At 43.0% G+C, this 25,655-nt stretch overlaps 1 protein-coding gene across 4 annotated transcripts in view; it reads left to right on the top strand.

Annotated features, from left to right (window-relative positions):
• The window catches only part of sema6e (sema domain, transmembrane domain (TM), and cytoplasmic domain, (semaphorin) 6E), a 180,398-nt gene that overhangs the window by 34,683 nt on the left and 120,060 nt on the right, over nucleotides 1-25,655 (top strand). Inside the window, exon 3 of one of the 4 annotated variants that reach the window (XM_034145696.1) lies at nucleotides 13,341-13,427. The exons of 2 other annotated variants lie outside the window; for them this stretch is intronic. The gene's annotated coding sequence lies outside the window, so the exon portion shown is untranslated. Of the gene's footprint in view, nucleotides 1-13,340; nucleotides 13,428-18,208; nucleotides 18,323-25,655 lie in introns of those variants that run through there. One more of the 4 variants, XM_034145697.1, reaches the window with a different exon arrangement.

Below are 25,655 nucleotides of genomic sequence, written 5' to 3'. Positions count from 1 at the left end.
TCCCTTTCCCAAATTCTCTCTAACTGCATAATGCCGAGTCAGAGCGGGCCGGCGTTGTCTCTAGGGTAAAACTTGAATAAGGAGAAGCTCTAGTGCTCTATTGACGAATGAAACTCATCCATGCGCCAAGTTCAACAAGTCAGCCACTCTTACCGCCCTCCCCTTCAGCCTTTCTTTCTTCACGTCGGTTTCCTACCTCCCCCCCTGCCTTTTCAAATGGTAATAGCACTGAACCATGCTGGAGCTCTTCGGCTAGCAGTGAACTCTCTTCTTCGGAGCAGGAGGAGAGAATTTATGGATGGTCATGCAGAGTTTTTAAAGTTTGGAACCAGCAGGCATTGTGAATTTTTTCCTTGTGGCCGAATAATGTTGGCCACAGTCTCAGCAGCTTACCGCAGAACACCACGGGGCCCTGGCTTTTGTTATGATGCATAATGGAACAAAAAAAAATCCACTTTCTGTGACCTCTCCGTACACCCACTTTGTGCTTAACAAAATCCATTGGTGACATGTGGGGGTCTGATGACGGTCCAAATTGTCACAAAGTGAACAATTGAAATGTGCCTCTTGAGCAACATAAACAACTCGAACGCTCTGTTGTTCCTGCGCTCTTCTCATCAAAGCTTGTTCCTCCAAAGAGCAGACGGTGACGATCAAACGCTGAAAGGCAGTGGGTCTGCTGTTTGTTTAGTGGAAATTGTGCTCATGATCACACAGGGAGAGTAGAGCTATACTGTCTTCTATTGTTTGATAGTTCCTTACCCGTTCATTTTAACCACCACCGGCTGTCAGGACAGCTGCCAGATAATAAACCGGTAATATTTGTGTTCTACTTAGTTCTTACAGAGGCAGCACAAGTTTCAAATCGACATTGATCTGCTAACCTAATTGCAAGAAAAACAGGAAAGCAAACACTGTGGAATGTTATCCTTTCATAGTTTAATACAAAGATGTATTCCTCACCTAAACATTAGAAAATGGACACTTTTAGATGATGCTTTGTACATAAGATTTTAACGGCAGGTTGTATGCATCATAGGGTTAGGGTTACTTTTATTTCGAAATCATGGGAGTTGTCGGGATGCATAGGTAGGTATTACTGTAATTGTGCTTTTTCTAGCAACCTTAACACTGATGGACTGATAATACATCTGATTATATATAAGAAAACATTATACTTAAAGGTGGGGTATGTCATTTTGGAGAAACCAGCTCGAGTGCGCTAGAATTTGAAAGTACACAACCGGAGAAAATCTGCCCCTTCCTTACAGAGCCCCTCCTCCAACACACACGAACGCGCACATGACCAATGAGGGCACGAGATAAGTTTGTGCACGAGATGGAAGACTGACAGGCAGGTAGGCCATCCAGTTATTTTAGCCGGGCCGGCTCAGATGATTGGTCGTGCTTTTTACAGCGCCACGGCTTCCACAGATGAAATGTTTTTATGTATTTATTGTCAAAGCATTTAATATATTCATTGCTATCGGGATGTTAAGAGCATTCCATGGAATATAACAAAAAGTGTTTCTGAAATAAATTACATACCCCACCTTTAAACTAAAAAAATAACGTGTAAAAAGTGTAAATCCTGGAGAGTTTAGGAACAAAAACTGTCTAGAATTAAACAAATAAGAGCTTTATATGCATTGAGTGTATTGAGATACTAAATCACTTCCAGGTGCTTGAGGATTTTCTTTTAGGCAGCAAGGTCTTATCTTTGTTGCATAAAACGTATGCCTAACAGGAATTTATGGGACACTGTCTGAGATTCATGTTTGCTGCCAGTTTTTTACTAAAGTTTTAAATGGCAGAAAATGACAGTAATGAAACACTCACAAACAGCACTGGTCAGCAAAGGAATTGATGTCTCTCTCCAATGGCATCATCTTGGCAATATTGATTCTAAAAAGCACCAGACCATTTTATGTAGGTGTGGGCCCACTCCATTAAACATTCAAATGAAAAGCTTGTATTCGGTTGTTGTCAGGCATAAATAACACACTTTGGCATGTGCTGCAAGCAGGCAGTGAAATCAGTTCCTGGGCAATTACCAAAGCTACTCTTGCATCCAGTACCTGATTTATAAACATTTGTCAGTTGATCTGTTAATCCCTTCTCAAATCAATGCAGAGAATAATTATGTGAACATAAGTTTGAGTGTTTCTCTCAGCATTTTGCAGCAAGGCTTCTTCTGTACTCGGGGTATGAGAGAGGCCAAGACAGCCAAGAGTTAATGTAGAGAGGAAATGCAAAGTACAACAATCCCACGTTTATTTCTGGAAATAACGCTGAACAAATTGGGTACAGAGCCTGTTGAGAGAGGAGTTGGACTCCATGACCATCTGGCCCTCGCAGGGTCAGTGGCCCCAACTGATTCACTGTCGAATTCCTCCTCAAAATAACCACCCGTCTTTATTGCCAGACCCTTTTCAGAGCCTCATATCTTGGACGGGTTTTAAACACTGGACTGTGTGCTTCATTACAGTTGCATTCTTGTGTGAGTGTGCAATGCGTCTCTGTTGACCGTGTGCACACGCTGATTGCTGGGGATTTGTGTGAATTAGTGAGAGAGTTAGAGCGACATTGCAAATTGAGGCAAATAGTGGGACTGTTGGCTGCCAATTTGTAAAGAAATGGTGTATTTACAGACTGGACTAAGGTTTAATCATCTTTTCTTCGGGGCCTTTCACTTCACAGAAAGGAAAAGCACTGACACAGATCTTCTCAACACATATCTACCCCGGTTTGGCACCTCTCGAAAATGAGCCCTCGCTGTAGACCTCTTCATTACTCTCTAACAAGCCTCTCGAGTGGAGAGTGTTGTGCGTTCTGACAATTTCAGGCGTTTCTCAATAATTAAAGCACAGGGTTAACCGGCACTAGCTTGCCTCTTAGCTATTTATTCTTTTGTGTCAGGGGAGCCCATTGGGAACAAAGATTGGTTCACCGTGTGGAGGTGCGTCAGCCGAAAGTCTCCCAGGGCTTCAAGGCCGCTGCATTTCAACACGACAAACACGCCAGGCGGGGGGGGATCAAAAACCTGGCAGCTGTACTATTCGTCGTGCCTGAATAATTCTTTCTTACCTTGGCTTTTTTTCATATTCACCCTTTTATTTTTTACTGGTGTATACATAAGTGATGCAGGATCAATCAGCTGGAACTTGGCCAGAAGGAAGGCCTTAAGACTTTATAATGGAGTCATTTAAATAAGAGGGTGGGTGGCTTTGTTTTTTAGGGATTCTTCATAAAAAACACCCCCACTCGCGCTCCCAGTGGATTTGGCTTTTAATTGAATGCTGCCTTTAAGCGAAGTCCATAATTCATGACTGCATGGTGACGGGAATGGAAGAAATCGTGTCTCTGCGGCAGACGATGTGTGCGACGCTGTATTCCTCCTCTGAACCCGCCCCGACCTGGTGTTTGTTTTCAGCTTTCTTTCATTTTACCCTTCACTTCTCTCCTTTTTCAATCCCTCTTTCGCCCTTTGTTCTCTGCTCCCCCTGTCATCGTCGTGCCAAAAACCCTTTTTCCCAGCCCCCCGAAACACTTAATTGACTTTTCATTGACGCAAGCTGTAATTGGTTTTTAATCACCGTTTGACATCATGTTTTGATATTCAAATCAGCGGTGTCATCTCACAGAAAGAGGCGTCTTCCGTGCATCGTGTCATTTACTGTGGCTGGAGGGGAAACTCCAACAGGATGTGTTGGTGCACAAATTGAAAGACTGATTGACGCTTGAGGGAGAAATATTGGGGCTGTCAGTGGCTCTAAATGACAGCCACTAATTAGGACATAATCCACTTTGCTCAACAGGAATACATCTATATTGGAATCACCTTAGCGCCGTTCCAAGCACCCCAAATGGTCAAATTGGAAAGCAAAGAATTTTTTCTTTCTAATTATGTCATACTTTCTATACAATGCTTTGGTTCTCACTCCTTCATCAGGTCAGCCATTATGTTCTGTATGAAATGAAATCAAGTTGAATGCTGTCTGTATCTATTGTTGCGGTAGAAACTGAAAATGACCTTGCATGATGCAAATTCATCAGAATAATCACTCAATGACTCCACGGCCAACTTAGCCACTTCCTGTTTCGATCAACCAATGTTTTGGGGGAGCAGTAGATCTAAAATAAACCCTCCAAATCATAACAAAATGGTTGTGATTAATTTCACCTAATTTCCGATTTCTCAACCAATTAGTCATACAATAATTATATAATGTTGCCAACTAAACTTTGGATTGTTGTTGTTTGACTTTACAATGTCAACATAAATGAATATAACCATGATTGCAAACACAAGTTTACCACTACAATTAGTCAGAAAACACATTGTATTGGGTCTATAGGTCCCGTTGTCTCTCCACAGTAAACGACTATCACTGAAGAACTCATTGTGTTATGTAAACATTGCCTTTGCTCTTATGCTGGTGCTGAGGAATATGTATATAGGTTTATTACAATCAATAGTCTCTATTTTGAAGTGAACTGCATTTGGCAGGTGGCCACACCAGGCATAAGGATGTGCGTTGCGAGCGCCGGTCGATAAGTCGGGGTCAGTCTTCCGCCTCCGCTCGATGCTCTGAAAGCGTTTCCCACGCTCTTTGCTACGGGGGGAGGAAAGATGAGAGTGCGCGTGTATCCTGCAGACAGCATCAGTTTGACAGAAACAAACTTATTTCTTTTGTATTCCTTTGTTCTTACTGCGAACATGGCAGCACAACCTGAGATGTCAATAAACTGGAACACTTCAGGATGGCCTGTTGTTGTTTGTGCATCGCTCTGATAGCAAACATGTCCAATCCCTCAACGTTTCCAACCTCTGCAGCTCAGTCGCCATTTCTCACATTAGTCATCGCGCCGCAGGAGACAAGGATTAGCTTGCACAAGTATTTTTTGTGTCTATTCTTTCTACCTTTTTCTCTCTTTCCTCCCCCTCTTTGTCACGTTCTGTTAGTATCTCTATTTCTTTCCTTTCGCTTTGTCCTTTTTCCCCCCCCATCTCTGTTTACTCTCTCTTCGTGATGGCTGAACGATCATGAGTGACGTTTAGCAACTCTTCGGCTGCCGGGGAGAGAGCACGTTCTTTACGGAGCGTCCGCGATGCTCCCCAACAAATTGTGACACTAAGACGAAACGTAAGCTGGCAGCTGGCGTGTAAACCGTTCAACTCTCCAGACAGGTTTCTTTTTCCCCCCACTGCTCCAAAACACTCATTCCCATCTCCTTTCACTTTCCCCTGGCATCCAGCTGGAAAATGTAAAAGCATTTACTCCTGGACGAGGGAGGACAGGCGACCTAAAGGCTTGTGATGTATTGTATCGACAACGCCTACTACTACCCCTCCATCTTCCACCTATACCTTGCATTCTCTTAAATAAGACCTTTTTTTCATTCCTGCAACGAATGGATCATAGATTATTAAAAAAAAACTAGAGCTTTCATAATAACGGCCATGTTATTATACAGTCGTCTTCTCACCTCAGCAGGAAGGATTCATTTTCCAATCCACCAAGTGAATACATTTTTGTTGAATTGTGAGCGAGGCAATTATTATTTCAAGTAATTTTAGCCCTTGCTTAATATTCAATTGTAACCGTGGGCCATTCTTTAGACACTACATTAAGTATAAATCATGAAAAATAGCAAGGCGGTAACCAGCACAGCCAGAAACCTGATTAAGAAAAGTGTTTCTCACAATGGAACTTTTTGTGATTCATGTCGGCGGTAAAAGCACACACACTGTGCAAATTCGCTGTTAAATTTACTCAGTTAGAGCGAGCTCTGGCATTAAGCTTCAGCAGGTCTCCTGTCCAGCCCTTCATTACTGATGCCCCATTATGTGAGTCTCTGTGAGGCTATGAAAGCTGCCTGATAACGAGGCCTGCCATTTGAAAGGCCACAGTATTCTCACTGTGTCATGTCTTATTACAAACCACGGCCAAATGTGTTTACACCCCTCTCCTGCCCTCAAGACCTTTTTCTTTTCCTCAAAAGCCATCGCAGTCTAAACAGCCTTCATCAAAGAAATGGCTTTCTACATTATATTGAAGTGCTGTTGCATTTTCTTACCTCTTCTCTCACTGCCCCCTTCACTATGTTTTTTTTAGCAAAATCAATCTTGTTTCCGCAGAATTGCACAGATTGTAATCTATTCCAGCTAAAAGAAGAAAAAAAGCTCAACTTGAAATGGAGCCATTCATCACAGAGTAAACAGCATAACAGAAGGACCGAGTGAAGGAGCAGGAGAATGTTAAGAGAAAATGCTCGGGTTAAGAGAACAGAAAATAAATTGCCAGCGGAAAGGCAAACAGACCCAACAGCCTTCGCCTGACAGAAGTCAACGAAACCGTCTCTGCTCCCCCTCCTCATGGGGATGTGACATTTAAGATGGAGGTGTCCTGTCTTTGCAGGCCTAATTAACATTCCACAATATGCCAGCTGGAGACGGACACCCTGCCAGCGGCGTTCCCCTTCTCACCCGCGGCCGTGTCTGTCCATGAAGTTCTTCACTTGCTTTGAATGTATCTGGCTCTCAGTGACTGTTCCCTCGTGCCCTGAGGTCTTTATTGTGTGACGACGCTCACAGACCCTGCCAGTGTCGGCTCAAATGTTCCTCTGTGGTCACTCTATTTGCCGTTGCCAGAGGTGTCAGCCAGTGGTAACCATGGTGACGGTGTTAGGCCAGAATTGAAAAGTGTCGGAGACCCTCGGGGGGGGGGGGGGGGGGAAGAGCAGAGCACAGCACAGCACAGCACAGACCCAACTACAAGAATATGTCGTGCTCGATGCACTTCCTCTGCCAGGTCCGTTACGGTCCTTTTGACAAATGTGTCACAACCTTATCTCACCAAAGCAATGCATGCTGGGATATCATTTACATTCCAGTACAGTGAAAAACCTTTTTCTATTCTATTTTCTTTTTAAATGGACTTTGTTATGGTGTCTTTGCACCACATTCAACAGATAGCTCTCAAATTGCAAAGATAATTGTCTGACACTTTCTTGACTGATGTTTGACAGGAAGTCATTTCTTCGGTGCTTCTTATCTTCACTTATTTCAAACTCTCTAATGCTGTTGCTGCATTTGATACCAAAATATTGACGAAATACATGAGCAGTAAATGAAAAAAGTCTCTCTATTGTAATGTGTAAGAATACAGCAGATGGCAATATGGCGTCCCAAATGAAAAATGTCCCAAGCTTCCTTCACAAAATACTTTTTCATTTTCAAAAATTCCACATCGATTCAGCCTTTATTTTCCACATTCTTTGTTTTAAAATCTGACTAACTAATAAAACAACTAGAAATCTGTATTCACTCAACGCCCATCACTGCTGTACAGAGAATAAAGCTTTTGTCTGAGCACAAGGAGCTGTACTGTATGACAAGCAGGACAGGGGATACATCTGAAGGGAAATGACAGACAACAAAGGGAACGTAGATGATGGATTGTAGAGAAAATTATTGTTCTAGTGCTCACGCTGCTCTTTTTCAGTCCGCCTTTAATGTCATCTCAACCTTTTTTTTAATCAGTAAAGGTTACAAGTATTCACTCCTTGATGTGTGGAAAAATGACTGTTTCATAGGAAAGTGGGTAGGCAGCAGCAGAGAAAAGAAGAATTAAAATTAAGGCTGGTGACGGGACAAAGGGGAAATCTTTGTTGACAAAACTGGCACCAGAGTTCTCTAGAAACGGTATAATGCTGTGATGACAGACAGAGATAGTTATATGTTGTTTCTTTGCATGGTGGATGAGGAAAAGGAGTGAAAACCTTCCTTTTTAAACCAGACTGATACAAATAGATGTTATTACGTAAGTCTGTTGAATGTTCTGCTTTGTTCAGTCCATTTCCAGGCAGCAGGTACTTAGGAAAAGAGTGATATACAAATTGTTATTCCCAGCAGTGATATTAAACTCAACCAAATGATGCAGCATGAAACTGTAAACCAGCATTCTCCAAAATAGCACAAAAACACCCAAATAAATAGGCTTCCTCCTGGTGTGCATTGTGATGTAGTCATCACCTCAGTGTCTCTTATCAGCAGTGCAGGCAAGTATTGAACTTACGGAGATGGCAGAATTGCAGGGCTTGCTGTGCCAGACTGAATATCTGAGCCTGGAACAAAAGACAATGAAAATGAGAGTGTCAGCGTGGGGTTGGGGGGGGGGGGGGGGCGTTGTCTCTCGTGTGAAAGACGGATGCCACACAGAGTTCGGGCTGAAAGTGGGACATCTCTCGGAAGGACGACGGCGAGACAAAGGGGTATTTTCCCGAACGACCTCTATTTCGAGATGCCTTTAAAATCCGAGCTGTGGCTAGATCTTTGATGGACTGATTCAGCAGTCTTCTCTTTCTCTCTTCAAAACGGTCCGTCTGATAAATAATAAGCACTAGCGGTTCGGTTTTGATGTTCGGAGCTCCTCCTCTGCTGTCAGTCGAAATGAAACTCCAATTTAGATTGTGTGCCTCTGTGCATTTGGGGCCTCTCGCTGTAGGTGGAGCTTTCTCCCGCTGGTAGTAAATTCCAGTGACATTTCATCGTCTTTGATATCCCCGATTGTGTACTCCAAGTCAACTTAAACACAGCCTCCGAGTGTGTGCAGGTCTCCATGGACCGTCTCCGCTGATCAATCCTCAGCCCATCTGTCTGCCAGGCTTCTTCAGAGGGCCGCACAGTGGGCGAGACGAACCCTCGCTACAGGGGTCTTCATTAAACCCTTCCTCCCTCCTCCTCTCCCTCTTACCCCCCTCCTTTAGCTCTCCCCAGGCCTGGGCAAAGTTAATGAGAAGATTCGATCAGCTGGCACCCCAGACTTACTCATCTTCATCCCCTTAACCCAGCAGTTGTCTTCCTCCCACGTCAGCTCTGACTCACTCGCGTAGCTCCACTCCCAACCCCAACCATTAGCTGCTTTTTAGCTGCCATTCATAGGACTAAAGTGTTTCCTTAAACAAAAACAACATGCTTGAAAGCCATTATGGTGATGTACTCTCTAATGCTGATTTATTTCTATTTCTATTTTGAGATGTTTCCATTTCAGAATTGTTTATTTCTACTCTTTTAAGTTGTTATGTGCCATGCCTTGTTTTGTTAAATGCTGCTGCAACAAAAACATTTCCCAAATCGGGACTAATAAAGTACATCTTATCTTATCAATCAACTACACAAAGTAAACCCTTTTAAACACATTTAGCATTGGACAAATATGACTGATCACATGAGCTTTCTTTAGCTGTTGTGCTAAGATTTTGCTCTTGTGCTGATATATATACTCTCTCGGGATCGATTTAATTATTAGATGCCTCTTTTAGAAACATGGCATTTGTGGTGTTTGAATTGGAGCCTCTGACATTGTTCCTGGACAATTTGTTTGATTGTCCAACTGTACAAATCAAATGTTGATTTGGAGGTGTAGCCCGAAGCTACTCTACACCTCCCAATCCCAAACACTGGAATCACATCAATATTTGGTGTTGACAATTACCCACGTTTACAAGTCCGAATGACTTTTTTGATTATAAAAAGTAGAGCTGCATCTTTTGATCTGCTGACATATTTTTACAAAAATGTCTGACTGAGAGCATCTCTTGATTTGCAAAGGAAATACAAAACAGAAATGCAGAAAATCTCCATATTTAAGAAGCTAAAAACAGCCCTTTTTGCATGGAAATGGTGATTATTTTTCTGTTAATCTACTTATCATTGGAGCTTTTATATGAAGGCAGAATGGTTCATCATCACGTCATGTTTTAATCTAAATTGCAGGAACTTTGTTAGGAGAAAACTCAGAACACTGAAACACTTTTTGGCACAAGGAAGGTTACATGAAGAGTCCAAACTATTGAGAAATATACGGGAGGCGTGAGAACAAAGGCATATTCATCAGTATTTCACAATCACAGGTAAAACCCCTATGTCTTCATTTCCTCTCCACCAGTCTCTGTGCAGTTTTCTGTGTGGGAGGTGGGGGGGGGGGGGGGTGGTGGTGGTGGTGATAGCGTGGCTCAGTTGTTCTGCCAGAGAAATGGATTTGCAGTGATGGATGGCACGGTGGCACTGTACAGGTCTCAGCCTTTTGCAGCTTTAAACTCATTTTGGGGTCACAGCAGAGTCGTTGTGCTTTGTGCCCGAGCTCTGGCTCATCTAACCGGCCTGCTGGAGCCTGCATGCCAATTACCCCCCCCCCCCCACCCCCCCCCCCACCCCCCACCCTGCCAAGAAGAGCGGGCAAAGCGGGAACATAAAGAAGTATTTGCTCGCTTTCAGAGTCAAAAACGTTAGTGTTCTTCTTCAGTGACAAAGGTAGCAGGGACAGCAGTGTAGTGTCCTGCAGACAGCCCCTGACCTCATTCTGTGTGACTGGCGACAGTGGTGGGACCTAGCAAAGTATATTTAAAGAAATGTTTTCATATATCTATTTATCTCACCTCGAAAAGACCCAGTAAGGAGGTATTTACAATGATGCCTATATGCCAATGCATGCAAACAAAATAGTTAACAAAAACAACAATGTATGATAGCTAAAAGCCTAAATATATATTGATAAAAAGGCAATAGAGTAGATAGTAAAATAGAGGGATTCAATACAGTGAGGTATTTAAAAATTACAAATAAGTCTTCCAACGGTCAAAAACTAAAAATATCTTTCACCTGCATTGCTATTAAAAAGTAGCAAAGCATCACATTTTGATGTTTTAAAGCTGGACAATGATATGTATTTATGCTATAAATGACCTATTATTAATTCTGTGTGACTGACTTCTTCCGCCACACATTTTATGTTGACACGAAACTCGCAAAAAACACATCAAAATGTGCGGAATGATGGGATCGGGTTGCTATGTCTGTCAGAAACGATGCAGGAATGTGGTACAAGAATCCAAAAATGTAAAAGCCAAACAGTTGAAATAGTCAGCTAAAATGTATGGATATTCTTTGTTGTACCTCAACAATACAACTAATGCTATTACTCAGCGGGGGTAATGTTAGCATCGGGACTCGCACCCAAGTTTCAGTCACAGTCAACATTTCTCTGAATGTTCTGGTTTGATTATACTCCTCATTGTTAGGTTAAAGGTGGGGTAGGTAAGTTTGAGAAACCGGCTCGAGATACACTTTTTGTTATATTCCATGGAATGCTCTTAACATCCCGATAGCAATGAATATCTTAAGAGCTTTGACAAAAAATCCATAAAAAAATGTCATCTGTGGAAGCCGTAGTACTGTAAAAAGCACGACCAATCATCTGAGCCGGCCCGGCTAAAATAACTGGATGGCCTACCTGCCTGTCAGCCTTCCATCTGTGCACAAACTTATCTCGTGCCCTCATTGGTCATGTGCTCGTTCGTGTGTGTTGGAGGAGGGGCTCTGTAAGGAAGTGGCACATTTTTCCGGCTGTGTATTTTCAAATTCTTGCGCACTCAAGCCGGTTTCTCCAAAATGACCTACCCCACCTTTAAGTGTACGTCTTATAGCAGCAATTACCGTTCGGTTCAACACATCTTGACATCGTCTTGTGTTTTCTAAGTGGTGTGTCGGCTTCACGGATGCCTTCAGACTATTGAGCTCATCTCACTGTACATGCTTTGCAAAGTGACGCAAAAGTTAAACTGAAGGACTGACCACATAGTTTGGAGCAGTAGAATTGATTTCGATATTTTCTCATCACACCTTCATTTTTTTCAATTTTCTTTAAACTGTTGCACTTTCTGTAGTTGTTGAAAAGTCCACATTGCAGCGGGTTGCTTTCGAGGCCATAATAGATTGACCTTTTTTGGCCTTTCACATACTTTCAATTAATTCTCTACCCTCCTCAAGTGTTCCTAAAGGCCTGGCAACTTTCTTCTCCTTCTGCTTTTAACCTCTTCATGACCGCTTTTAATAAAGAAGTTGAAGCCAAGAAAGTATACGTTTTTAAACAGTTTGACATCATCACTTGATTAGATGTGATGTTCAGTGCCTTAGTTTGTTACCTGTTGTAGCGATGTTTGGGTCAGGGTTAGTACAATTGCAATAATTCAATAAGAAAGATGGCGATTTCAGTCATGGCAATTAATACAAACATCTTAAAGACACACTTGTTATGATGACAGCTATATATAATCATTCCTTTGCGCCTGACTCAAATGTCCTTCCAGTTTCATTTCACTACTGTGTATTTACATGAGTATATTCATTTCAGCCCCTTCAGACTGCCACTGATCCTGCATGACCCTCTCCACTCTCTCACATCCAGCAGCAACTTTTCTGACATGGTCAAATCTGAACAGCAGTGCAAGAAAAAACGGGGGTAAAATGTGTGTTCATGGTTCCCCCCCCCCCCCCCATCCGTCCTCTGGCCTGAAACATTGTGATGCCATGTGGCTCCTTTATCTCCTGCAACACGACAGGGTTACAGCGTTGATTTAGTATCGTACCTCGAGAGACAGATTAAACCACGATTTGTCAATATCAAAGCAGTACAGAGCAAAAGAGACCCTGACTTTTTGTACCTAGTATGGGTCAGGCTACACAAGCAGAGGGTCTGGTATTTCCTTCAATTCTAACAAAAGCTCCTTTTAAAAAAAAAATAAAAAATCATAAAATGTCTGTGCCACTCCAGACCCTCAGGCTTTTAGCACAGCAGTATGAGTTTCTAGTCTAAACTCAGGTTGAAATGAAGCCTATTTCATGCTTCCTTCTGGCAGAATGGACAAAGGTGGGATTGGCATACAGAGACCCCACTAGCTTCTGTTCATTCATGATTGAGGCCAAAAACTGACCTTTTTTGTTTTGTAGTTTTGCTCTGCTGTTGCATGAGAAGTCTACTTTTTTCAACTCATTGACGGCTGTGAATGACACACCATTCATTTCAACACAGTCTGTGCGACCCAGTCCTCATTGTCCCGTTTGGGAAGTCCCTCAGACCCTTCGTACAGGTCGACATTGCGCAATATCGCCGACTGGGCCGCGCTGACAGCAGAAAGCTTGAAACCGGTTTAACTCTGACATCAGCAGGGTCATCATCAGACGTGACAAAGCTCCTCTACAGAAAGCGTTATACAACATATTCAAATGCTGTGTAATACTCTTCACGATTAGGAAGCTGACGTTTATGTCCTGCACCAAAGTTGGCTCAGGATTGCCAAGTGTGCTGCCAGTAGCAGTTTGTCACGGTGTTAAAGTGGGTTTAGGGGGGTTTATCCCGTAGCGGTGGTGAAACATTCACGTCTCTTAGGAACGGCTGTATTGATGACCTGTCCTGATGAAGGTACTGTTAGTAATCTGATACAAACATTAATCTGACAGTATTGTTTTACTCATCTCTTCCTGTGCCCCTCTTTAGAAAATCCCCCAGCGATCTCATCTCCTCCCCTTTAAGAGTCAGACGCAGGGATTCATGGCAGCAGTGTGTGACCTCGGACCTGTTTGGGTCTGTAATGCATTAAGATGAATGCTTTCCCTCTTACTGTCAGATGATGAATTGCGGGCTCCAGGGGAGGCTCTCTGCTATGTAAAAGAGGCGCTTGCAGACATGGCACTTTCATCAATCAGAGGGGGGGGCTGCTGTAATGTCGTTACACTGCAGAGAGAGAAGACTCTGCAGCAGACGGGCCCTTTTCTCTCTTTAAGTTGCTTGCTTAATGCTTTCCCCTCTCCCTCTGTGGTATAAGAAACATGGGGGGTGCATTGCTGAAACATTTAGGTGGATGAAGTCCTTGTTGTGGCCTTCAGTCGGCGTTATCGCACTGTGTAATCAGCTGTTCTCAGGTACAGCTTGCCATGTCCTCCCTACAATTTCCACTTTTCGCTCCGAAGGCAATATCAAGGTCTCAATTAAAGTGACACCTGGGATCTCACAGTCACAAAGAGCCAGCAGAGATGCCTGCCGGTGAGCCTGTCACTGATTAGTCAACACCCCAGCAGCCCGGAGATGACTCTGGGCATGGTGAAGCCCCCGGTGGAGCCATGGTGTGTTGCAGTCGCTCCAGTGAGCAGAGAGGTTCAGGGGCCAGACGCAGGTGAACCATGCTCAAGTTGTTCCCAGGTGACGAGCAGAGGAAGAAGACTGACAGGATTTACACAGATTTATTCTCTCTTTTTTTCCCGTCCCTCCCAAGCTGGGCAAACTCTCCAAACCAATTTACCAAATAAAAATGTGCACATTAGCTACAGTGGAGATATGGCAATTACAAACTTCACAGTTTTTGAATAGTACCTGGGATTTATTTATAGAAATGTAAACATTCTTGTCTAATACAGTTCCTTACGGCACCCAAGTGTCAGGATATTCTGAGCTTGATTTTTAAGACAGAAAGTCACAGAAGTGTTTAATAAATCTCCAATTGCAGTTCCCACAATATACCGTAAATGGATACTGAGTTTTAGACAAGAAGTACATTGCATTTTGAAAGTCACTTGAATTTAAAGAACACATTTATCATGACAAGGGCTAGGTTTGAAACCTCATGGCTTTTTGAATACCTGAAAACAAATGTATACAATTTGACTGAACTAATCATATTTGTATTCAGTCTTGCTTATTCTTTGACGTACCACTTCGTGACCTAAAGTAATAACTACACATATTAGCCCATTCCAAACAGTATTTCTTGTAGGCTGCTTGTGTAAAGACATTGAATGATTTCAACACATTAAAGAGTCAAATATGTTTGGTAAATGAAAGCAGGAGGTATAGGTAGAAAAAGCCCTGTGAGGTATTTCAGTAAAGGAAACGGTATGACATTGGAACCTGTGTCAAAAATGCTACCCAACCTTCACCTTGATAAATATAGTTTAGCAACATAAAAGGGAAAGGTTTCATCCATCTGGTCCACCTCCACAAACCCTTCCTCACCCTTTATCTGTCCTCTCCCTGTATTTACCAGCTTTCTCTACAGACAGCACCCTCGTATAGCTCCCAGGATCTGAAGATTCTCCCGGTTATTTGCGTGTTGCTCATCTCCTCCCAGAACCTGCCATATCTCTGCCTCTCTCCTCTCATTCTCCCCGTGGCTCTCCTCTCATTCTCCCCGTGTGAGGTCGTGGAGTCGTGGCAGTTGTTGCGGTGGGAGGTGTGGTGTAACCCCGGCTGTTTTGGCAGATAAGCCTCAGCAGGCCCACCTGCTTCCCCGATGCTCGTCAGCCAATACGACTCGAGCTGTCACAGGGCTTCAGTCGGAGGCAGAAGGTTGCCACCTCGACGGATCCAACGCAACCGCCTCATCGCTGCTTGGAAACATGGAGAGCATCTACATCTCAAATAGGAAATGTAAAAGCCTCCAACGAATTGAGTCGAAAAAGTGCCCCTTATTTGAGTTGTGTTTTAACTTGACCTATAGTCTTTGAATAACTGGATTTAACTGATTAGGTTATTTACAGAAAATGTGGACAACCAAGTCATTTTTCAGCAAAAATAGCAAACACTTAATTTGCTGTTTTGTATCCTTGCAACGAGATGTATGATTTCTTACTTTGGACTGTTAGTTGATCTAACTACATGGAGGGAACCAAAATCAAGACGACTAACGATGTCCATTATCTGTTGTGACCCTCAATTTAAAATGATCAAATGTGATTTCATATTTGCATGGGGTCTGGAAATAGATGCAGCTAAATATCCTGGAAACAAAGCTTGTATCTCGACTTAGACGGAAATAATGGAGCAACAAAGCAGTAATAGCCTCACGAATAAAAGTGGTTCGGCGGAGCAGTCTGTGTTGGGTCGGTTTGCTTCATTGGTATACTTTTATTGCAGTCATTATCTTAAAATGTGGGTATTCAATGTTATTGGTTATGAAATGGGACAGGGGATCAACAATGTTATGTTTTGAGTACAGACTGTATAGGCGTCCTCCTCTCAGGAACTAGTGTATCCACAGGCCTTTAGCGTTGTGATTCCCTTTTTTAATTGATTTGTTTCTGCGCTAATGACGGCTATAACATCAAGTTGTCCTCTTTGACGAGCCAATCATCTTGACTGTCAGGGAGGCTGCTCCCTCCCCCAGGCCCTCGCATCACTTCCTGATCTGAATGTATAAAATTCAGCTGTGGATTTACAGCTCTGAGTCGAACAGTCATATTTCTTTTTTTCTCCGCCTCGAGCCAAAGAAGCGATTTCTTGGTGAGAAAGCATCACGGTAGAGGTCAATAAACAATGGCTCGGTTATTGCGTGGTAGATTGAAAAGGAAATCATTTTGTGGTGGAGGCAGAGAGGTGTGTGTGTGTGTGTTTGCATGTAGTGTGTGAGTGTGAGTTAAGGAGCAGACCCCTGTTCTTCCTGTGGAGGCTTTCTCTTGGCAGCGAGGCTTCAAGCTGACCTGTCGGTATCAGTCAGCCTGCAGGGCCGTGAAATGACCCTGCAGCCTCTTTCAGCTCTTCCCCTCACACTGTTGCACCCCAAATATGTTCTGGTTTCTTTTTTTCCCCACATCTCCCTGCTTTATATTCACTCTCCACACCTCGTTCACTCGCTCTGTTCTCCATCTCACGTAGGCAGAATCGCTTAGTTTCTCTTTTCTCTGGAGACTTAATGTTTCCTGTTTGGATCTTGTTTGCAAGTCTTCAATAAGAATCACTTAATGGATTGAGAGGAGAGACGGACCCCTGGATTTTTTCATAGCCCACTGAAAATGTTCCAGGAATAGGAGCTCAACTTGCTTTCTGTGTTTTTGAGGAAGTGTCTTTTCTCTTTCTGTTCAACCGAATGCCAAGTTTTTTTGTTTTGTCTTTTTTAACTCAAATCCTGGAGGAAATGTATTCCTTCATCCTCACAATTCTCGGTACGCTTCCTAACCCTACCTGCAAGTTTAAAGCTCGATTGTTTTTTAATTTAGGGAGTTTGATTTTTTTGGGAGTACACCCTCACCGCTCTCGCCAACACGCCTGCTCTTTCCCTCTGATGGTGGAGAGATGGATGGCTGGGAGAGAATGATCCTCATGGCAGACACATCAGCCAAGCTGACAAATGGCAGCCCTAAACTAGGAAAGCCATTAGCAGAGCCGAAGCAGGAGTGAAGCCGGGCCAAGACCCTCTGGTTTCCATGATTCCCCTTTTTTACAGAGCGCCGTCCTATGCCAGGCCACGAAATGGCGGCGGGGGTGAGACCACCTCTCTGTCCCGTATGTTGACATAGGGCCGAACCCCAGTCGTTAATGAACAAACCCTCCAAAAGAAGCATGAAGGGGTCGGCTGTCTTTTCATTTATGACTCATGCAATTGGCATAAGGCTCTGTGGGAGTTGAGAGTACGTTCTGTGACGGGCATCATGTATTTACCGCCCTGCGTTTACAGTTTGTCAACACTGACGTCATGATCCAGACGAGGATCTGGACAGAGTAACGTTTTTGGAGAAAGGCTCCCAACGCGCTTTTTCTTGTTATTTTAGATTTTTTCACTTTTTACATCTTAATTTTCTACCTTTTGAACATCTCCCTCCCTCGTGCTGGACGACTGCCAATTTGGAATCATATTGAATCTCGTTTTTTCTACATTGAATATACAAAACAGCTTTTTAAAACTTCTCTTACAGAATCAGGTGAGAGGTTAGTTTTCATGCGCTTGACTGAGCTCCACAGAGACGAAGAAGCATTTTGGAGAACATCGGCAGCGGCTGTGTTTATCTATTTGTGTCTTTGTCTTAGCAGCTGCTTTGTAAAGGAAATATTGTTCCTTTTTGTTCAAACAGAAATAAAGAGGCAGTAGGGAGGGAGGGCAGAGGGGAGAGAAACATTAGCCCGTCTAAACGCTGTGCCAGAACTCTTACTCTACAGTAACAACACTGAATACACCGATGCATGTTTCTAGTGATGTCTATAAAATCATGGCTGAACATAAATATTGAGGGAGAAACATGACCGTTAAATGTGCATTTGAATTAACAAAGCAGTTGCTAGACAACATTGCGCTTAAATGCTTGCAAAAGAGATGGGATTCTGGATGCAAAATAGACCATTATGGGCAAATTGCGTGCTATCGACGGAGAGAAAATTGGCTTCATTTCAGAGTGTGATTATAGCTGGTAAACAAAAACTGAAGTGTCTGATGTTTGAGTAGTTGCCTCATCATGGCAGACAGTGTGTGTGTGTCTGTGTTTTGGTATTTAACACTCTTGTGTGACACACAGGTAGGGGGGAATGCTACCCTGCAGGAAATGTCATGATGCAAACGGAGATATAGCATGGGGAATGTGGAGTGACTCAAACAAGCCATGTTTGTCAGTGCGTGAAAAAGTGAGGAGCTTTAAACTCTGAGAGAAAACGACTCAAATTTGGAATAAAACACTTATTTACACTCGACTGTGACTTGAGTGGAAATTGGACACTGAGTGAGTAATTATTTACATTTATCCTCTCTGTTGTTGAACACTTTGTAGATCCATATGACATCTTCTAAAGTAGCAGGCTTTAACTTTAAAAAAACACCCGTGATAACAATGTGAAAACTGCCATAAACACACAGGAAAATGTCATTGTGAATATGTCACTGTAGGTGTCCATTTTGATCCTCAAGGAGAGAGCAAAAAGTAATGTGTTGTCTAGTAAATTGATATATAAACAAATCAACAAAAAAGCACAAAATGTTCAGAAATAGCTTTAAAGTAGTCTTTATTTTGCTTTTACTTCTCTTGACAAAGCACAAAGTACACAGCCTTGGGACAGTTACTTCAATATATTTTTATTTCACGGCAGATTAGAAAAAAACATCACTTCGGAAATGTACTGTATGGCTGGCTGGGGCTGCCTGTTGAAGCGGCCAATAGACTCCCATATTGGAGACGATTTATTTTACCTGTATGTATTCTACTTGACCTTTTTGTTCTGAGGAAATAATGAGGGTAAAACTTTGGGCCATGCATTAAACCGAAGAGGAGGGAAACATAAAATAAAGTTGTATTAAAAACACTTCCAAGTAGAAGTGGCCACCTTAAGGCTCATTTTATGGAGAATAAGCACTCAAATACATTTCATAAGAGCGAAATATCACTTAGTTTGAGCCCTTTATGAAATGTAATGGCTTCCGGGAGTCACTTAGGCCAAGTGCAGTACAAGTGCGTCTGTCTCGGGCTTCAGACATAAAGGGCATTATCTGTCATCGCACTAATAACCAGACTCTGGCATTAAGATATTATGCAAACTTTGACCCCCTACCTTCCCTTTGCTTCCAATCTTTGAGGGTTTTTAGTGTTTCCCATGAACAATGCACACCGCGCCACCCTTCAGCAGTCGGTGAACTACTTGTGGCTGGATGGTCTATCTGTGACTGCCTGTTGGAGGGATTTTAAAACAATATGAAATCTCATCTACCACCTAGATGCCTTGTTTACTGAGAGGCTTTGCACTCCGGGGAAACGGGCAAACGGGAGCTTGAGAGTGTGGCCGTCGGGAAAAAAAAAAAGGGAAAGCGTTGACAAGGCAACGGGAGCTCATTATCTCGTCGTCTATGCTTGTCCACGGAGCGCCATTGATGGGTGCCAGAGCACAGTTTGGAGCAGACAAATGGGGTTGGACCCTACGTTTCCCCCAAAAGACGATCAAGCAGGAATAACACGTCCATGGAAATGACACGTCGGCGCTGTAATCCTGGATTACCTGTCCGCCTTGCTCCTTCGCGGTCTGCATGTGGCACGTTTCAAATCAGACAAGATAACAAACAGTGGCTCAGCCTCCACTGCTTTGAGGCTGTGTTTGATCGTGTTGTCAAGATACACAATGTGTGCAGCGGGAGTTCTATCTCTCTCCGTCCTCTCATCCTCTGCTGACCAGCTTCAGACAGGAGGTGTGCCGCGTGGACGGGGGAAAGACGTGTTGTTCTGGGTCATGCAATGCAGTACGTATTGGCTCCGATCTGATTATGTCTGGGTGATTGATCATATCTACAAAGCATGCAAATATCTGCTGCAGTCATCGACTTTTTACTGACGTATAGGAGGGCATAGCCACGATAACAAAAGAAGCCACATCTGTTTCGTTAATTGCAAACTTCAATATCACATTCTGTGTCAAGAGTTGTCTCTTTTGCTCACCTGTATAAAAGCTTTGAGGGGTACACGTATATGTCAATCTTGATTTTATCAGGCGGCATCATCTTGGTGTCTTTGCAGGAAGACTTGAGGGAAAAAGAGAAAGAAAGTGAGAAAGAAAAATCACAGAGTAAGCTTACAAGAAATGATAACCTTACTTTGACCGGTAAATACATTTCAACTTATGGTAGCTTTTTTAAGGTTGCTGTTGTTCCCATTTGAGTTTGGTCAGAGCTCTCAGCCCAGATACCAACCTGACTGTTATGCTTTCTTTATGTTTTTGCATCTTGTGGTTTTCCATTTCCACACGGGCTGTCCCATGATGACCGTCTCTGATAATAGCTGTAGTCAACTTATATTCAAACTTAAAGGGGACCTATCATGCAAAATGCACTTTTGTACGTCTTTTATACATGAATATGTGTCCCCGGTGTTCCAGGGAACTCACCAAGTGTCAGAAAACACAACCCTCTCTATTTTCCTCCATACCCAAATCTCTAAAAAAGGGGCTGCAACGGATCTGATAAAAACTGATCCAGATTTGAATACTGTCCTGACGTCAGGACAGTGGCGCTACGGCTATTGGGCCAACTCCACCAATCAGGAGGAGACAGCCACGGCCATTGCCGTTCGAAAGCGCTGGAGACGCTGTAGTACATATGCCAGGCCTGTAGATGGTGCTGTTCTCACTGAATCAGCCCTTGCAAAAACAGAGCTAGAAATTGTCAAATTGAGCGAAATGAGGCATGGCTAAAATGCATGATCTATTTGGTATTTTGAAAAAAAAAAAGTATAAATATGCCTTATATAGGTATGGTCCTACACTATATTATTCAAATATAGCATGATAGGTCCACTTTAAGTCTTCAAATGTATGTCATGTGCAAGTTGCGTCCCTAAAGATTCAATGGCCATTTATTCACATGGTCCTGTTTGAAAAATGTAATTCCATACAGGTTTTTGCAGTTCACATTGATAAGAAAACAAGTACGGTGTAAAGGGATAACGTTGAGAATTGGAGACTTTTCAGCCTGAGTGGCCAGAGAGATCTGCATCAGCAGCTCTGTGGGTGAGGACGGTCCTCGGAGAGGGTCTTGGACCGCTGCCACTGCTCAGATTACGGCCACAGGAGTCCAGAGAAAGTGAAACCTCCAGTGAACAGCCCCGACTTGGGCCTCGGTTCAATCCCCATCCTCAACAATTTATGTGTTGTGAGTGTACCGACTTATTTTCTGTGAATTTCCACGCGGTTTACATTTCCGTCTCTCAGCAGCGAGTCTATCTTTGCATGATGTGTTCTGCTGCTGGTGTTTACCGAGGGGTACGTCTTGTGTTTGTGAGAACTGAGTGGGAGAAAGGGATTTAGTGTTTTTCCTGTTCATGATTTGCTTGATTTTGGTTAGGAGCTCGTTGGCAGCCTGCAGCTTTTCTAGTCACATTTAGTTGGCACATATAGTGGTATAGCTCCGAGTGTAGGCAGAGATTTGACGTCTTGGATTCCTTCAAGAAGACTCGCTCCTCACTTGCATGCATCATATGCGAATGGCAAATCTTTTGTCCAAGGGCATACACAAACCTAGCAGAAGTTGACAAACAGCTTTTTTTTATACTGAGTTCAACAAAAGTCCAACTGACAATCAAACTGTGATTACAAAAACTTGAGCTAAATAAAGTTGACCTTGTAACTTTGAAAATCAATAGTTGAAGCATTTTCTGAGGTCTTTCTGCATTGTCCCGTTTAAAGCAGTGCTATTTTTTTTTTCGGCAGAAATTAGACATCATACTTGTTAACATTTGAACAACAACCATAGCCATTGTACAGTAACAACACAACAATTACAAGTAAACTCAGTTCAGTTCTAAAGTATGAAGGATTCAAAGGCAGGGACAAAAGCACACATAGGGTACAATTATTTTTATTTATCAGGTCTTTCGAAATATTGTCTGAAAAATGCAGACCTTTGCTTTTTGAGTTAACCTTAACGATCTATGTGAGGTTTGCTGAGTCTGCATTTTCGTCATACTGCAGTCTTTTTCTGAGGGCAGGACGGCTTCTCGAGGGCCGTTTCTCATTTGACTGCCCTGCTCAAAGGCTACTGCAGTGAAGACAGCGTGGATAACAAGTAGGTTTATGATTTCACACAGTGTTTAGTTGGAAAGATATGTTGAAGAGCACCTTAAGGTCCCATGAAATCGACTGTATGTGTAACAAATTGGGCGCTCGGCTTCTTCGTTTAGCGTACAAAGGAGCCCTAAATTGAACAAATGAAAGAGCTGTGTGTTTCCTCCCTGCAAACACATAGGACCTATACTGACACTCGCTTCATTGCTATTTCTTTGACAGCTCCCGTGCTGTTTACTTTGACATTTTCCAATTTAGCCGTCAAAGTTACCGGAAGGACAAAGGGAACACACACGTCACATATCACTCGATAGTGTACACTTTGTTGATAGCATGAAGAGATTCACTAAGAAAAAAATAATCAAACATTCATACATCCTAATTGATGCTTCACTCGTAGTAGGAGGGAGACAATTGCTGTAATTGTGAAGAGGCAGGGTGACAAGATGTAAAAACAATGCCACTTTGTCTGACTGTCTTGCACACACACACACACATTCTTTATTTAATGGCCCAGAAAAAATAGCATTTGTGCCCACAGAGGAAAGTATGTGTGTTTGCATAAATATATGGTTTGAGGTGTTTATTGCCGAGTGACTGTGGGGAGAAAAGGCGCCTCTCGGTACAACATGCTCTTTAATAAAGACACAGGTTGGCAGATTGGGAGTGTCAGTGCACGTGGCATACAGCCTCTTCAGGTGATTTATGAGTGCACTGCTAGGCTATTACATTACGGGCCCCAGTGCTATTCAGTGAGGGCGATAAGAGCAGCCCTCTGTTGAAACTCTGCCGGTACAAGCGTTTTGTTTTAGTGGTATATCCCTGCTTTTTGATAAAGGAATTAAGTATGAGGAAAATCTAATCATGTTGTCTGCACTGAAGCTGTAGCCCATCTATTAGGTTAGCGTTACCGCTTTCACCCTTCAAAGTATGCCAAGTAATGTTCAAGGGAAGACGGCTTGAAATTGTTTGCATCCTCATTGAATTTCAAATCGTAGACCTATCCTTATTGCGTAAACAATATTATGCATTAGCTGCACTAGACTTGCATGAGGCAATGAAAGCAAAAGCAAGTATCCACCTCTTGAGAACTGCCTCCATTTATTCTGGAACACTTTCTACTCGACTCAAAAGGTGCAGGACGAAAAGGTGCAAGTCTGCCGTTTGTTCCCGGTGCGATTTGGCTTTGGACCCGGCCTTGTGTTTGCAGAGAGACGCCGACACGCCGAGGCTAGAGATCACGCTGCAGCGCGCCGCAGCCGAAAGGCCAGTTGTCAACCACCAGCGGAGGAAAAACAATGGGGCGTCAGCCAGAGCGGTTTGGAAAAAGGACGAGTCAGGGTCGCTTTCACTTAGCACAGCATGTGGTCACTGCAGTGAGCCACAGGGGCTGAGAGGAGAGGGTAGGAGGCAGCCTTAGGTAAGGAGGGAGGAAAGAAGGCAGATGCAGAACGAGGCAAGGAAACTGACAGAAGAAACACTAACTGTGACTATAATGAGATCTTGCGTTGTGTTAATACATTTGTTAAAGTGGACCTATCATGCTATATTTGAATAATATAGTGTAGGACCATACCTATATAAGGCATATTTATACTTTTTTTCCTTCAAAATACCAAACCGATCATGCATTTTAGCCATGCCTCATTTTGCTCAATTTGACATTTTTTAGCTCTGTTTTTGCAAGGGCTGATTCAGTGAGAACAGCACCACCTACAGGCCTGGCATATGTACTACAGCGTCTCCAGCGCTTTCTAACGGCAATGGCCGTGGCTGTCTCCTCCTGATTGGTGGAGTTGGCCCAATAGCCGTAGCACCACCGTCCTGACGTCAGGACAATGTTCAAATCTGGATCAGTTTTTATCAGATCCGTTGCAGCCCCTTTTTTAGAGATTTGGGTATGGAGGAAAATAGAGAGGGTTGTGTTTTCTGACACTTGGTGAGTTCCCTGGAACACCGGGGACACATATTCATGTATAAAAGACGTGCAAAAGTGCATTTTGCATGATAGGTCCCCTTTAAAGTAAAAACAGCATAAACACAAAAAAGTCCCGACTTGGGATCAATAAAGTACTTCTTATCTTCTTATCTTATAAACACAAAGCATTTTTCTTTATCAAGCTAAACCTTACAGCATTATTGTGGGAGGGGGTGGGTGATTGTTATAGTTTAACATTACCTTTCAGTGGCTACAGGTCTTTTCTTGAATCAATGTCAGAATGGGGCTGGTTGCCAAATCCAAAGTATCTTCCCACTTAAAGTTGAATTAGATTACACACTTCAATTTCAAGTCAATCATACCGATCTTCTTTCAAAAGTATCACAACAATATTGTATTTTGTTCAGGATGTATTTTGTTCAGGATGTAGTCTGCTTCTCAGAGTTGGAATCTGTTTTCTAGCCTCAGCTTTACTGTGGTTCTGGTTGCAGACCTGAAGGCATCGGAAACCTTTGACATTTTCTGAATGCTTGATGAATGTGTGGGATTATTGTCCTTTGGGATGATGTGCCAACTGATTTCACTTTTGGCAGTCCAACACACAATAGCATCTTTAGACATTTGCTGCTGCAGCAGTGGAGTCGAGCAGTGAAGAGCCTTGTCAGATCTCTCCCTCAGGGACGCTTCCCAGCACGATGGAAAAGCCAAATAATTAATTGGTCTAATGTTCCACTCCATCGTGACAGCTCCTCAAGAACTCACTTGTGACAAGAAAGCATGAAGACCCATCTCACTGTCAAAGATGCGAGATAAGGAGCAATCTGTATGATTCATGACATGAGATAAGCGGTCCCATGTTGAAGGAGCCCATCGTAGGCGCTCCATCCTCCCATTACTGAGCACATCATTATATCAGAGGTGTGGATGTGCACCACATTCTTCGTTCATGTAATTATTGCAATTGGGCCAAATTTCATGTCTTTTACAGGCCTCTTGGAAATGAACAATTCGGCACATTTATTCTGCTAAACATACCACTGTACGTTGGGTCTGTTCCCCCCCCCCCGAGGTTGGCGAGAAGCAGCCGTGCAGAGACAGGCTGAGACAAATAATGCAGCTCCCTATTTGGAAGGCATTATCCCCTCAGAAGTGTGAGGCTATTTATGTTGAGTGTGGGTGTTTGTAATGAGTGTGGCCATACCAATGTGCCAATTAGTCTCATGCTCAGAAATCATAGACGCATTCCTGCCTCGCCACTTGTTAGCAATGAAGCTGTGATTTGGACAGAAATAATCGCAGCCGTGATGATGATACAAGCCCGCCAATTAATTTGACTTCTAAGCTTAATGCCAGTTTTTCTTGTTTTTAAACACCGACTACTATATTCCGTTTTTTTTCTACCAGGATGGAAATGTTCCTAAAAATACTTTTATGACCAGTTGTATTCATTAAAAGCAAGGATAATTGAAATGAAGTAGAACAACTTTCCACAGACTTGCTTCCAATCAATTCTGCAATAAATATGTCCTCACCCTAAAATGAATCGCATTCATCATGTCGGAGGTTATACAATGACA

This window comes from Trematomus bernacchii, unplaced genomic scaffold (assembly GCF_902827165.1).
Source record: "Trematomus bernacchii unplaced genomic scaffold, fTreBer1.1, whole genome shotgun sequence".
Lineage (NCBI taxonomy): Eukaryota > Metazoa > Chordata > Actinopteri > Perciformes > Nototheniidae > Trematomus > Trematomus bernacchii.
The sequence above is the reverse complement of the archived record's forward strand: the minus strand, read 5'-3'. Positions and strand labels throughout refer to the sequence as shown.